Raw genomic sequence first — 16,547 nt, 5'->3', positions numbered from 1 at the left:
GCAAACAGCACTGGTAACTGATGTGTGTTGGGTTCCCGCTACGTCAGCAGTAACAATCATAAATATTTTAAGAACAAGCGGGCGCCCAATGTCCCTTTAGCTTTCCCTATCTCTGTCCTGACATGTGATAGAAAGATGAAGGCCGTCTCCAGCCGCACAGCAATTCTATCTAATCTACTGCCTATTATACGTCATTCTAAGATTGATACAGTTCCAAAACCAGTTACTGTTAAGTTAGCACTTCTGAACATCCGTTCACTAAAGAACAAATCCTTTTTAGTTAATGATCTTATCACCACTAACAACCTGGACTTTATGTTTCTAAATGAAACTTGGTTAGATGACAGCTGCAGTGCTACAGTCCTCAATGAATCAGCCCCACCCAACTTTACCTTTATAAATGTCTGTAGAGCTGTTAGAAGGGGTGGAGGAATAGCTGCTTTATTCAAAGATGCCTTTCAATGCAAGCAAGTGTTACTTGGCGATTACCAGTCTTTTGAATATTTGTGTATTGCTCTAAAAGGTACACCACGCATTCTGTTTACAATTATTTATAGACCTCCCAAATACACCTCAGCATTTGTTGATGAATTCACAGAACTTTTATCAACAATTTCCTCTGAATTTGATTATTTTGTTATTGCTGGAGATTTTAATATTCATATAGACAATTCAGAAAACAATACTGCGATTGAACTGTTAAATGTTTTAAACACTTTTGATCTGACCCAGCACGTGCAAGGTCCTACACACAATCGAGGACACACTCTTGATCTGCTCATTAGCAAGGGTCTAAACATTTCATCCACTGTAATCAAGGATGAAGCGCTATCTGACCATTTCTGTGTTTACTTTGATTTATTAATCTGTCCTGCCACTGATGCTAGATCTGTCTATGTCAAAAAAAGGCTCATTAATGAGAACACCAGTGAGGTATTTATGAATGCTATGTCAATGTTGCCAAACATATCCGCAGACTCTGTTGATGTTCTCCTTGAAAACTTTAACATAAAAGTTAAAGATGCTATTGATGATATAGCTCCAGTAAAGGTCAGGGTGATCACTGGCAGACGTAAAGCACCCTGGAGAAACACAACAGCAGTACAGCACATGAAAAGAACATGCAGAAAAGCTGAACGTATGTGGCGGAAAACAAAACTTGAAGTACATTATAGTATCTATAAGGACAGTCTTCGTGCTTTCAATGTAGAACTAGGCACAGCTAGACAGACCTTCTTCTCCAATATTATAAATAACAACATAAACCACACTCGCACTCTTTTTGCTACTGTAGAGAGACTAACAAACCCCCCAAATCAAGTTCCTAGTGAAATGCTCTCTGACAACAAATGCAATGAGTTTGCTAAGTTTTTCTCTGAGAAGATCAGTAATATCAAAATGGCAATCAATACGACCTCAAATTGTACTGTGGTCAGTCAGATATCATTGCAACAACCTCAGAAATTAGCCATTCTCTCAGAATTTGACATAATTGATATAAAAACCTTGGAAGAAACAGTACAACATCTTAAAGCATCAACCTGCAGCCTTGACACTCTCCCCACATCTTTTCTCAAAAAGGTGCTTAACTGCTTAGAAACTGACCTCTTAAAAATAGTAAACACCTCTCTGATCACAGGCACTTTTCCAGAGTCATTAAAAACAGCAGTTGTTAAGCCTCTCCTAAAAAAGAGTAACCTATACAAAACCATACTTAGCAACTACAGACCTATCTCAAATCTTCCGTTTATAAGCAAGATCGTTGAAAAGGTTGTTTTCAATCAGCTGAACAAATTCTTAAACTCAAATGGCTATCTGGACAATTTTCAATCTGGTTTCCGTCAGCATCACAGCACAGAGACAGTGCTCATAAAGATAATAAATGATATTCGCTTAAACTCTGATTCAGGTAAAATATCAGTGCTGGTGCTACTAGATCTTAGTGCTGCCTTTGACACAGTAGATCACACCATACTCTTACATAGACTGGAAAACTGGGTAGGGCTCTCTGGGATGGTTCTCAAATGGTTTAAAACATACCTACAAGGAAGAGGTTACTATGTGAACATAGGTAACCATAAATCTGAGTGGACATCCATGACATGTGGAGTCCCACAGGGTTCAATTCTTGCACCGCTTCTGTTTAATTTGTATATGCTCCCACTTGGTCAAATAATGAAAAAGAACCAAATTGCTTACCACAGCTATGCAGATGACACCCAGATATACTTAGCCCTGTCACCCAATGACTACAGCCCCATTGACTCTCTATGTAAATGCATTGATGAAATTAACTGTTGGATGCGTCAAAACTTCCTCCAGTTAAACAAAGACAAAACCGAAGTCATTGTATTTGGAAATAAAGATGAAACTCTCAAGTTAACACATACCTTGACTCTAGGGGTCTAAAGACACAAAATAAAGTCAGAAATCTTGGTGTAATTTTAGAGTCTGACCTTAATTTGAGTAGTCACGTGAAAGCGATAAGCAAATCAGCTTACTACCATCTCAGAAATATTGCCAGAATTAGATGTTTTGTCTCAAGACAGGACTTAGAGAAACTTGTTCATGCTTTCATCACCAGCAGGGTGGATTACTGCAATGGACTCCTTACTGGGATCCCCAAAAAGACCATTAGACAGCTGCAGCTCATACAGAACGCTGCTGCCAGAATTCTGACCAGAACCAAAAAATCTGAGCACATCACTCCAGTCCTCAGGTCCTTACACTGGCTTCCTGTCACATTTAGAATAGATTTTAAAGTATTGTTACTCGTTTATAAATCACTTCATGGCTTAGGACCCAAATACATGACAGATATGCTAACTGAATATAAACCTAACAGATTACTCAGATCATTAGGATCAGGTCAGTTAGAAATACCAAGGGTTCACTCAAAACAAGGTGCGTCAGCATTTAGCTTTTATGCCACCTCTAGCTGGAATCAACTTCCAGAAGAGATCAGATGTGCTTCAACAGTAAACACTTTTAAATTTAGATTAAAAACACATCTGTTTAACTCCGCATTTACTGAATGAGCACTGTGCTGCTTCACTGACTGCACCTTTAACTCAAGTCACTTTTACTCCTGTTTTATTCTTTTTAACATTTTAAACTGTTTTATTAAAATCACATTTATTTTCTTTAATTGTTATTTTAAATTCTCATGTATCTTTGTCTTTATTGTGATCTTATCGTTTAAATCTTATTTTTACATTTTCTTTTTCTTTTTTATATATTGTTTTCTCATTTCTGTGTAAAGCACTTTGAATGACCTCTGTGTATGAAATGTGCTATACAAATAAACTTGCCTTGCCTAAAAGATCGCTAGCGCTTAAAACTCGACTGGAAAATGAGAGCGCCAGAGCAGCAACAAAATAGAAAGATAACCACTGAGGTGTGTAATCCAGGACAAGGCCTTATTTATATTAGGACATTTAAAGGCGGGGTGCATGATTTTTGAAAAACACTTTGGAAAAGAGAGTCGGGCCGAGTACCAAAACACACTTGAAGCCAATCAGCAGTAAGGGGCGTGTATACTAACCATTGTTGTCTGGATGGGAATGTGTAGGGCGGGTCTATCAAAGGAAGGTCCAGATTCTATTGGGGTAGGGGTGTGTTTGTTTAGGTGATTTCAAATGTCAACATTGGCTTCAGAGATCACAGACCCCCCCAACAGGAGATCTTTTGTTTCATTAACAGACAGTAAATCAAATGTGAGAAATAGAAGACTTTAAAATTCAGTCTTACATTATGTTTACATACCAGTAATCCATGCAGTCAGTGCACTATCCTATAGGAATATTTATCTAATGTGGGGTAATATGAAGTAATCATCAGTCATAAGATTCATTCATGCTTTTTTGGAAGCTTTTTGCACATCGTTTTAAAATACATATTTTGAATTTGTGCCCCTGGGAAAAAAAACCATCAGCTGCCTTTGCTCATGTTGTTACAAACCGGTATAAATTTATTTATTTTGCTGAACATAAAGGAAGATTTTTGTAATAAGCAGAAAACAAGCATCATTTTTACCCCCTATGAAAGTCAATGGAGCTCAAAAACGCTTTGGTTACAAACATTGCTTAAAATATCTTCCTTGGTGTTCATGTTTTTAATGAAAGATCAAAAGAATTAACAATGCAGATTTGTTTATGCTTCTTTATTCATACAAGGGTGCCAATAATTCTGACCAGACTACTTGTGGTTACAAACCAAGTTTACTGTTAAGGGCTCATTACAGTTGTGCGAATGTCCACGGCGTAGCTGCAACAGCGTAGGCTATGCGTCGGTCACACATGCAGACGGCTGGCAGTATCCACACGTGTGACCACAGTTGCAGCTCAATCGCCAAAGAAGAAGCAGCTTGGCCAGTAAACCCATAAACAAAGAAGAAACAGCTTGATGTGTATGTTTTGAGAAGACCAGCAGTGATGAAAGTAAATAGACACATCACTCGTCAGCTTGGCCCATCTTTGGTCAAACCATTGCAAACGAAAATACCTGTGACACAGTTTTTTTCCTGACGGGAGGGGTTTTAGTTGTGGACCAATCACAGCACTTGTCGTCCCCATGGACACGCTGTTAAAATTTTGGCAAGGTGCATGTCAGGTTACGCAGAGCAACACATAGCCTACAGTGTAGCTAAGCTAGAAACTATAGACGACTATAACTTGGACTTCAGTATGACGAAAGGATTTAAACAGGTAGTTGTCAGTTCTGCCTAAAGGGGATACAGCTATGGCTAAATCTTGAGCGATGTTGAGTTAGGTTTGGGGGTAGGATTAGGATGAAAACAGGGCTCATCCGTTGAAATTTCATGCAATTTTGGCCATAACTGTATCCCTTCTATCCACAACCGTAATTGACTTGAGCAAAATAAGTAACCTAACATGCAGTGCATTTAATTTCTATACATAAGTCTTAGACATTGAGACATTGACAAAATCAGATTTCTGAGATTTATTGAAGTTTGGGCCCATGGATGTGAGGTTGTGTAAGACATTCTGAACCAAAAAAACCCAAACAAAACACTTTAACACTTTTATGTAGTAACACTTTATTTTTGTTTAGAAAGAACAAACAAACTGATCACATAAAATAACATTTTAGTTTCAACTTGAAATTCATCCAAGGGGCAATGAGCTGCATTATTTACATGGGAAGGAGTACTCGGTCTCTGACTGATCACCTGAAGAAAACAGAAAATGTATCACAGATAATCCCAGCAATTTAGAGTATATACAAAAAAATCATATATACATATATAAATACTTGTATAGTGAACTTTCAAAATAATTAAACGTTGTGAGTCAGTGAGCAATTCATCACATTTTAATACATAAAAAATTTGTATCTAATCTTACTTGTTTGGTAGTAATCATAGACTTTGATCACAGCTGGCTTGAGGTTCTTGACTGGAAGAATCTGTTTTAACTGTATCCAATATTTCAAAGGGAGATTTTTTGGAATCTGCAGGAGGATCAACAGAAGAACAAAAACTCTCAGTCATTGGCATTACAACATTTATGGATAAATTATATTAATAATTACAAAATACGAATGTGTTAATCTCTCACCCCCTTCAAATATACAAGGACATGATCATCTTTAGTATCCACCCGCTCCACAAATGGTGCAAACATCTGTGAGGGAAATTTATTAAAGTAATTTAAGTTATTGTCAAGACTTACCTCTAAAGTTATTGTGTTACTGTTCTTAACTATGAAAATCCAGAGACATCAAAGTTCAAAAAACAAGTTTGTGATTCATCACTTTATAAACTTAAACCCACCAATGATGTGTCAGCTGTGAATCCTGATAAGAGCTTAATATCCACAATGACCATGTTAGTAGTTTCCTGTGGACCATTATATCTGCAAAAATAAATAAATAACTTAAGGTTGGTTTCTTGAATACCTCAAATAATTACAAAAAATACAATTTAAGTAGGAAAAAGTGGGCAATTTGAAATTAGTAAAACTAACACATCAGAGTTTCTATCTATTATGTTTCTGTCATCAAATTTCTCTTTAGTTTTAGAGATATGTAATTTCACTTTATATTATAAGTTATTTGGGTATTAATGATGAAATATTTGTAGGTCAATTAGTGACCAGTTTGAGCTCATTTTGCATTAATTTGTAAGAGAAATTAGCTATTCACACGGTGTCTGTTTGACAAACTAAAGCCATAATCATGTCTATTGTTACTCAGAAGTGTTCATACTTGACAGTGAAGTTTAAATTTTTTGGATGTGCGAATGATTTTTTGCAATCAGCCTCAAGCGTTGCTTCAACGGTCAATGTTTTATCTTCAGTGGGAGCGGGAATGTTGTAAAACAGAGCCATCTGAGAAAAAGAAATAAAGAATCAATACAAACACAAACTAATTCATAAATCATCACACATACAGTTTGTTAAACCACAGAGATATGCCAAGTGTTTTTATTAATGCTAAGATATACCAGGAGTTTCTGACCTGCACAGACACACAGGTCGATCCTTTCACTTCAATACTGTATTTGCCAGGAACATTGGTCAGTTTCTTCTCCTGATACAGTAACTTGTTGTCCTGATTCACATCAAAGTTGTGAGAGTCTCCTGCTGACTGAACCGTCACTGTACTGAAACCATCAGAGCTGAAGACTTTGGTGGCGTACAAAGACAAAGCCTGAAGAGCCACAACTGTATCCTGATAACATCACAACATCATTACAACATGGAAATGCATTCTGGGTAATTAATAAACACAGATGTTCACTAAGATAACTTCATTTTCTTTTATATGATTAACCTGTGTAGATGAGAATCCTCCATAGGCGTTCTGCTGCTTGACAAGCCAGCTGACGATCCTGTTAGCATAACCCAGCTCAACTGTAGTGACTGAATCTGAAGTGAGAACAGCTAGCAGAACATATGAGCTGATCTCCACTGACAGAGAACCAGAATCATCATCAGATCCTGACTGAGACCAATGAAGCTGAGACCCTTTAGAACCAAAGAGATGTGAATAAACAACAGATAAAACAACAGATATTGTTGACATTCAAGAATACATGAATGTCTTTACCTTCTGAAATGGCAAGATTTTCCAGTTCCTTTAAAAGCTGCTGTCTGGTGTCCGTGTCATTTGCCAGACTGAAAGTGTAGGCAAGCAGCGCAGTGCTGTACGTGTTTTTCAGATTCCCAATGATGGACCTCAAACAGGACAAACCTTTGGAGACCACAGGATCCTGAAACACAAACAGATAAACAGCAGATGTGAGTGTCATTCATCTAATAGTTTATACTATGATGTCTGTTGATGTACTTACTGTGACTGGAGTTTCCAGTTCAAGTAATGATGCGGTGATGTAAGCAGTCATGGTTATATTATCATTTACTCCACCCTGTAGAGACACAGAAGCAAATAAAGCGACATACTGTAGTAAATTTATCATGAAAATCTTCAATCACGTACCTTCATTCTGTTGTTGAACAAACTTCCTTGTTGAATAAAACAACCATCTGTACTGCGACTTCATATTAACCAATCCTTTGCACTTTTAATAACATCTGGATCAATGTATGTATTTCTGTGCTTTGCCAAAAGACCTCAGGACAAAAGATGTCAACCTGGAGGTTTGGAAATTGGAGATTTATCAGTTTTTGATCATTCAAATATACTTTAGAAAAATTAAAATGAAATATTCACCATGTATTCTCTTCACCACTGCCGAATGTACTGTATCCACCACTGTAATGTCTGTAGTTCAGCTGTCTCTGATATCCTGTTTAGTTTGACAGTGATTGAACAGTGAAACCGTGATTATTATTCTTCATTATTACACTCATTAAAATGCTTGATTCTGACTGGCAACATTTGCAGGTTTGTTACTACAGATAACAAACATTCAAAACTAATTACACACGGTAATCTGAATGTTGTAAATCATTTCGACATCTTATCTTAAAGGTGCTCTAACTGAATTCACGCGTTTTAGACCATAAACATTTTTTTGTTACATACAGCAAACATCTTACTATCTGCTTGCTGCCTGTCCGCTGATCAAACTGTAAAAAAACGCGATCTCTGTAGACACCCCAGGCTCCACAAACTGCAATAAAAACACAGTGGTCAAACCTAGCACCACAAAACATAACCAAGTGTTCCAGCCAATAAACAGCAAGAAGGATTTGGGGTTGGGCGCATTCATGAAAGCACGGAAGGGAGGGGGAGGAGTTAGCTACGCTCCGTTTGTTTGAAAACAGTTCAAACATCAACAAAAAGTGACGTCTCACAGATTCGCTTAGAGCGCCTTTAAGGCAGGTTTTCTTCGCAGTAGGTCTGCATTCGTAAAAAATTAGCACATAAAATATTTCAAATCAAAATTTTATGTTTCTTACCTTACTTATAAGGTGAATACTGTAGCCATGATCATTATGATCATCATGATCATCAGCCATGCCATTATCCCTTGCATTAAACAACATTTTGATGCAAGCATGAATCAAATCCATGATTTCTTTTTCTTACCACTCTTCAGGAAGCCTGTGGCTCTCTCTCTGATGGCTGAAGTGAGTTGCTTTGTGTTTTCCAGATACTGTAAAATGTAAATATTGGGAGACAGAACAGCAATGTTTTGTTCTCCACAGCCGTACGGCATTCGTAATAATCCATGAAGATTCTGTAATGCACGACCCAATATGTCTCCTACAACAGAAATGTAGCAAATTTACATTGTATTTTAAATTTAATGACACAAATGTAACTGCATATCTCGGTTTGTGTATCTACAGTAAATGTTACCAATGACTGAAACTGAAGATCTTGCTGATCCCTCTATCACATCTTTAGGAAGCGTCAGATCCAGCTCTTCTGAAAGACTGTTACCTATGAAAAAGAAAAATGAAAACATGTCAATGATCAGCACATTATGATTGTACACAATAGACATGAGTCTATCACAACAGTTTTTATATTTCACTTTTTATCACAAGCATTAAACGTTAACAAACCCGTTGGACACAGTAACCAGCTGTTAGTCTCCGTATTTTTTCTGTCCCTTCAGCCTACAGCAGAAAATAATATAACATTAAAATCATATCATAGAAATAAAAGCAATATTAGGATGACATACTGTATAAGAAACCTCTGTGTTATGTGTGAGATCTGTTGGCGGTGAGCTCACCTGTACAAGAAGACTTCGAGTAACTATGTCAATGCGTCCTCTCTCTGGCACGCTCACAATCTCATTGTCACACACAGTCTGTGACTGCTCTGCCTCTGCACTCACTGTTATATTCAACACTCCTACAAAACAAACAACTCATGATCATCTCCACTGATGAAATACTTACAAAAACACAAGACACTGATTCAGATTAAACAAACTGACCAAGAACAGAAGGAGTGAGAATCCATTTAAAGGTTTTTCTTCCATTAGCACACAGACAGGATGAATACTGGTCATCATCAGAGGAGGCTTTAAGAGTGAAGTCTGAAGATGGAGCTGGAGTTACTTTAACCTGTCCATGAAAGATGGAGGATTACTTCAGATTTGATATGACAGAAATATGAGAAAGTGTTCAAAGAAATCTCACAATGATACATTTGGACAGATAGTTGAAGACGGTGGCCTTCAGTTGAAAGATCTCCCCACGGATGATGGAGTAAGGCAGAGAAAGCTCCAGGAAGAAGGGCTGGAAAACTGTCAGCTGAGCAGGAGGAGCAAAACCCAAACCTTTGGAGGACAGACAGAAGGCATCTGTCTCCCAAGTGGTGATGGTGTCAGGAACCTTGACAGGAACCTGTGTTGATCCAGAGTCTCTGTGGTGGAATCACTACAATATTTAAACTTTGAAAGGTAATTTTTGTGCAAGTATGCAAGTAGTCTTTATCTTATGTGATGCTATTGTGATAACAACATAATTTTGCTTTAAACAAATCCCCAAAAGCTATGACACAGTTTGAACACTAACTTTATAATTAATTTCATAATAAATCTATAATTTATAATGATGTTTTTATACACTGGCAGAAAAAATTGTCAAAATTTGTACCCCAGCTATCACAGGGGCTGTACCCTTTCAAAAAGTACAGCTTTGCACATATTAGTACCTCAGATGTGTATATTGGTACCAAAGAGAGCTTATTAATACATCAAAGATAGATATTGGTATCAAGGGTATACTGCTCCGGTGACAGATGGGGTACATATTTTGACCATTTTTTTTCTAACAGTGTATTTAGAATACATTATATAATAATAGTGGGATGCTGGTCACCATTGACCAATTGTAAAATAGCTTTGTCATCATCAGAGATTGTGAATCACTGTTACTTTTTATCCGACATCACAATGACGCTGGTCGGTGCAATCACCAATCTGTGCAGCATTACATAAATTCAGACACACCTAATATTGCTGATCTCTGATATAGGCTTAAAACCAATCCACTAACTAATATGACAATATAGGTCATTTGTCCCTTCCCTAAAATACGATCAGGGTGGCCATTTGTGCCAGTTCTCCCGGACACGTCCCAAACATGTTTTAGGTTTAAGTCACGTTGCTCGACCGCATACGTCATCAAGGTTCTCACATTTCAGCTAAAATACATAAAAAAAATATGATTTATTTATTTTAAGACATACAATCATTGTAGTTTCATTCTTACCTTGAAATGTAACGCCTGCTTTTCTGAAATTGAACCCGAAATATTAAACCTTGATGACGTATGCGGTCGACCAACGCGACTTCCGGAGAACTCACCCGAAAACATGTTCGGATGTGTCCGGCGGAACTGGCACGAATGGCTACCCTAAATACGATTCAAAGGAGATTTCGAGAATTCTGAGAATTCACAGCAACTTTCGCCTTGAATTCTGCAGTCAAGTGCCCAAAGATGGGTGTTTTCCGAAAAGCATCTGGCTCTTTTAGTTGGTGTTGGTGTATACACCGCCCAATATAATGGCAAATAGAGTTGATGAAATAGATTGTGCTGACAGATACAATAACTGCCACTGTAAGTAGCTTCACTAACCCAACTTCAGAAAGTTGCCAAATCCATGTTTCTGGAAAAACGCTCCATTCTGTTACTTGAGGACCTCCAAAACCACCCAAAGCACTTCCAGTCTTGTAATTCCTCACTGAAAAAGAGTTTTGCATCATATCTTAATATGATAGACTTTGATATAGCCTACAGTACATATAATTACTAAAGAACTGCAAACAGGGACATAGCAGCCATTTAATATTTTCCCCTCATTTTTATTTCCATAAACATGCTTGCGATATGATAAAAATGCCATCATATTCATGTAAATGCTTAAAATTGGCTAAATCAGGCTTTTCCTTTTAATTGGAATGATTGATTATTTTATTGAAGTATTAATTTATCAACATGTACATATATGACAATAAAAACAAATATTTACTCATTGGAATGATTCTGTGAAAAGTCACACCCTTGTATGTTAGACACGGAGGTTGTCGCACAACCAAATTTGTTGCCATTTTTAATCCCACTTTCTGTCAAACAGCAAAAAACAAAAAACAAATCAATAGTTCCCTTTCAGTCAGCCACTGCAATGTCACATCATGACCGACACATTGGAAACGCGTTTCGCAGGACCAGTCAACTATAGCCGTTTCTCAAAGTCAAGGAAGGATCCTCGGAAGCCAGAATTTCGAGGATGCTACGTCATCGACGTCCGTCGAAGGACTGTTCCAATGTCGAAGATCCTCAAAATTTCAGCCAAGGACTGAGTCCTTTGTTCGAGAAATATCCCATATACAGGAAAGGATGCATATGTGTATCCTTCGCGCTCTTCACGCGCTGAAATCACCCACAATCCTATGCGCGCAGCACCGAAAGCACACCTTTCAATCACGCAATAACGTGCACTTGCTAGCCTGTTCCATTTAACGTCTTCGCCGAATGCTTAAGAGGAGCCTCGCCTAGCCTTTGAAGGAAGTGACTTGTAAGGACTAGTCCTGCCAAGGAAGTATCCTTGACATTGAGAAACGGCTTATAAGAAACTTGTAAAACACCAATGAACTTGGCATGCAGGTATTTGCATCTATCAATGCCGCCCCACCTTGTGAGTATACAATAAGCAGCAGGTGCAATTCCAAATCAGCTTTTTCGCTTTGCAAGCCTGCAGTCAACTGCTATTGAGAAGCTCTCTGCTCGGAAGTACACTGCTTGCTGCAGTTGGTTGGAGAGACAGCTCCACAATGGAGGCTGGCAGATTTGCACCTCTTTTTTTCTCAGTTTAAACTTGAGTTTCAGTGTGTGCATTGCCACTCCCCTGCGTGCTTCATCAACTCAGCACTGCAATGAGCGATTTTCCTAAAGAGCAGCACGAGTTGAATCTGTATCTTTTTAAAGACAGCATTCTCTCGTATCACAGCGGATTGCGTTTTTTTAAATATGCAAAGAAAGATCCCTGCTGAAAAACCAGCATCAAACCAGCATGGGAATTATGCTGGTCTATGCTGGTTTGACGCTGGTTTAGCTGTTGGTCACAAGCATACCAGCACCAAAACACAACATATGCTGGTCTTGCTGGTATGCTGGTTTTTCCAGCAGGGATGGAGGGGGGCTGTCACTTCTTGACGTCGGCCCAGATCTGCTCTCACGTTTTGGCTGGGATAGCGCAGCCCGCAGCCGACTCAGAGATGACAGCTAACTCAACCCCTCAAAGAGATGACAACTAACTTGCCAACCCACACATACTGTGTACAGAGATCGCTGTCCTCCTGGCGAAGGATGCGATAGAGCCGGTCCCTCTAGCCAAGCTACAGTTTTACAGCCCTTAATTCATAGTACCCAAGAAAAGCAGTGGGTTACGACTGACCGAAAGAAGTGTGTGTACTGTCAGTACTGACTTGCTTGAATACGTTTGAAGGCAAGATTCGGTCCCACTGAAACTATTTCAGAGGCTCCTGAGGTATATGGCAGCAGCTGCAGCCATGACACTGCTGGGGCTGCTACTGTTACGGTCTTGTTCTGAGTAACACCTGTTTTGTACTCTTATTTTGAAGTCATGTCTGTGTCATCCATGTCGTAGTTCTTTTTTACATTGGTCCATGTGCTGATTGTTTCCAAGGTGTGTCTTGTTTCCTTGTTATCCCTTCAGTGTATATAAGCCCAGTGTTTCAGTTGTCTTGTATCAGTCGTTGTATGTGGATTACCAGGTTTGGTTCTTTGTTTTGTTTTCTGTTTTCTGTTTTAACCATTCAGTGTTATGTTATATTGCTTTGTTTATGTTCACATTAAAGTCACTTGCACTTGGATCCGCTGCATCTGCCTGCCTTTGTCCACAATCGTTACAGCTACATATGAGACTGCTTTAGCGCCGGCTTTACGAACGAGTCCCAGGGGGGCGTGGCACAGCTGTGTGGCACAACAGCCTGCATCGTGTAACCATTACACTAGCGTAACGTCTCACTTTCACTCCGTGGTCAGACCCGTCATTTTTCTGGGCTGGTGTACCCCTGAAACAGGTCTCCAGGCATGCTTTTGTATGCCACTTACAACATGCTTGCAGTCTCAGGGGTTTGGACAATACCCCAGCTGCACTGGTACATCAACTGCCTCGAGTTGGGGGCTGTAAATCTTATAGCTTGCATTGGCCTCTGTTAAGAAGGTAGGGGACCTCCATGCATTTTCGGTTGATGATTTGTGCCTTCAGTTTGTGCCTGCTGTCTCTAGTGTTACACTACCCAGGCCTGGCTACGTGCCCAAGGTTCCCATCACTCCTTTCAGAGATCAGGTGGTGAGTCTGCCTTCAAAGACATGGCTTTGTTATGTTGCATAGGTGCCCTGTGGTTGTACATGGACTAAACTCAAAGCTACAGGACCACAGACCATCTCTTCGTCTGTTACAGTGGTCAGTAGAAAGTGTCACCAAGCAGAGGATGTCTCACTGGATAGTGGACACCATCTCCTTTGCTTATCAAATACAGGGCTCACTCCATAAGTGTTGCATCATCCTAAGCATTAGCTTGTGGTTCCTCACTGACAGACATATGCAAAGCTGCTGGCTGGGCGACACTTCACGAGTTCACACTTACATATAATTTATAGAGTAATTTAGAATGCGTGTTTGGCGTGCTGTCCGGGGGAGGGCTTCGAGCTCGGACTTGGCCCGAACCCAGAGTACCCCCACCTGTGTAAGTGGTTTTTAGAACTAGAAGTGTGGAGAAGGGGTGGTGGTGGGATGCTACAAACTGTCAATGGATCGAGGTAAGACTGCTGAGTCTATATGTACCCTCTCATGGTTAATTGCTGAGTGTTTCCACCTGTGTATAATTGCTGAGTGTTTCTACCTGTGTATAATTGCTGAGTGCTTCCACCTGTGATTAATTATCTGAACATGCTCCTCCCGAACTTTGTTAATAAAACATCATTTCACGAGTTCACACTTACATATAATTTATAGAGTAATTTAGAATGCGTGTTTGGCGTGCTGTCCGGGGGAGGGCTTCGAGCTCGGACTTGGCCCGAACCCAGAGTACCCCCCAAAATGCTAGAGAGCATCGGACAGCCGCCTGGCTAAATACCCCCCAAGAAGTGCAGAGCTTGGCGGGCTGGCCTTCGAGGTGAGGCCTGGTTCCTTGACCAGGAGGTCCCCTGAGAGCGGTCTGGGGACTATCGTACTGGGAGATCGCCTGAAAGAAAAAATAGGAAAGGTGAAACGTGGGAGAGACAATGAAAATGAACATACTTCGTGGCTGCTCCACTCTTTCACAACTGCGTGGAAACTTTCCACTCTTTCACAACTGCGTGGAAACTTTCCACTCTTTCACAACTGCGTGGAAACTTTCCACTCTTTCACAACTGCGTGGAAACTTTCCACTCTTTCACAACTGCGTGGAAACTTTCCACTCTTTCACAACTGCGTGGAAACTTTCCACTCTTTCACAACTGCGTGGAAACTTTCCACTCTTTCACAACTGCGTGGAAACTTTCCACTCTTTCACAACTGCGTGGAAACTTTCCACTCTTTCACAACTGCGTGGAAACTTTCCACTCTTTCACAACTGCGTGGAAACTTTCCACTCTTTCACAACTGCGTGGAAACTTTCCACTCTTTCACAACTGCGTGGAGACTCTCCACTCTTTCACAACTGCGCGGAGACTCTCCACCTTTTTACGCTGCGTGGAGACTCTCCACCCCTTCACGACTATGTGGAGACTACTTTTACTTTCTGATCAGCGAGGAAACTTCCTGCTGGCACTGAGTGTAAACTTTCCCCTTCCTGGGGTGCTGAAAAAACAGAAAGGAAAAATTAGAGTTGCTCAGGAGATTTCTCGCTGTTTCGTGAAGGGTACGAATGCGTTTGTTGAGGATGTCTAGTGTTATCGGTTGTCTGGTGTCGGGTCGGGTGGCTGGGGTCTTTGAATACCTTTAAGCAGGAGGGAAGTTTTACAATTATTTACCTCATATCCTATTTAGAGGCTTTTAATGGAATTAGGGTGGGAAATAAATGAGGTGATAGAAAGGAGAGAGAATCTGGGAATGGCATGTTATAGGGGACGTGGGATGCTCTAAAGTTTCTCCAAGCGATCACGTAATTTTGAAGGATTTTGGGAGACACAGCTTAGAGGATGGTGTCGAGCGATGCGTCGAGGAGGGGTTTTAGCAGGTGGGTTATGGGAATATCAGTTGCGCATAGTGAGGTACTGGAGTTGGGGATTTGTCCGCCTCTGGAGCTAACGTCCTGAATTTCTGAAACAGAAAACGAGACAGGGAGTCAGCGATTTGATTTTCTGATCCAGGGACGTGTTTAGCGATAATAATAAATTGATCGCAAGCTGAGATCCATGTGAGGCGTCTTAGAAGTGGCATCATAGCCGGTGCGTGGGAACGGCCTTTATTTATGCAATGCACTGTCGCTTCATTGTCGCAATACACTAAAATGCTTTTAGTTGCCCATTCTTTCCCCCACAGGAAAGCTGCTACTACGAGCGGATAAAGCTCGAATAGCGCTGACGACTGTGTTATGTCCTGAAGCTGCGGTGGCCATGTAGAAGCGAACCAACGGCCTTGGTAAAATCCCCCGAAACCGATAGAAGGGGCAGCGTCTGTGAACAATTGGATGTCGATGGGGCACGAAACAAGATTACTATAGAAAAAAGATAGGCCGTTCCACTGGTTTAGGAAAGTTAACCATAATCTTAGTTCGTCGCGACATGCTTGGGTTATGGTGATGGGATCCTCTAGCGAGTGGACAGAGGATGCGAGCGAGAGGAGATGCGATATGAAGGGACGGCCCTGTGGAATGATGCGCATTGCGAAGTTTAAGTGGCCGAGCAGGGATAGGAGTTCGCGTTTGGAGCAGCTGGTTTTTTCGAGGAGAGTAGACGAGACGAGAATTATACGATCGATTTTCTCTTTGGGCAGGGAAGCCTGGAATTTAATTGAATCCAAATTAATTCCGAGGAACTCGATGGATGTAGCCGGTCCTGCGGTTTTCTCTTGTGCTATAGGAATTCCAAGCGCAGAAAAAACATTTTGGACGGTGATGATATGTGCGGATGGGATGGCGTCAG

The 16,547-nt window shown here is 40.3% G+C and overlaps 1 pseudogene; it reads right to left on the bottom strand.

The window, feature by feature from the left end:
- Positions 1-5,130: 5,130 nt before the first annotated feature.
- The window catches only part of LOC135770250 (alpha-2-macroglobulin-like), a 31,327-nt pseudogene continuing 19,910 nt past the window's right edge, over positions 5,131-16,547 (bottom strand).

The sequence above is a fragment of the Paramisgurnus dabryanus genome, chromosome 8 (assembly GCF_030506205.2).
Source record: "Paramisgurnus dabryanus chromosome 8, PD_genome_1.1, whole genome shotgun sequence".
NCBI classification, from domain to species: Eukaryota; Metazoa; Chordata; class Actinopteri; order Cypriniformes; family Cobitidae; genus Paramisgurnus; species Paramisgurnus dabryanus.
This window is presented reverse-complemented; position numbering and strand designations above follow the sequence as displayed.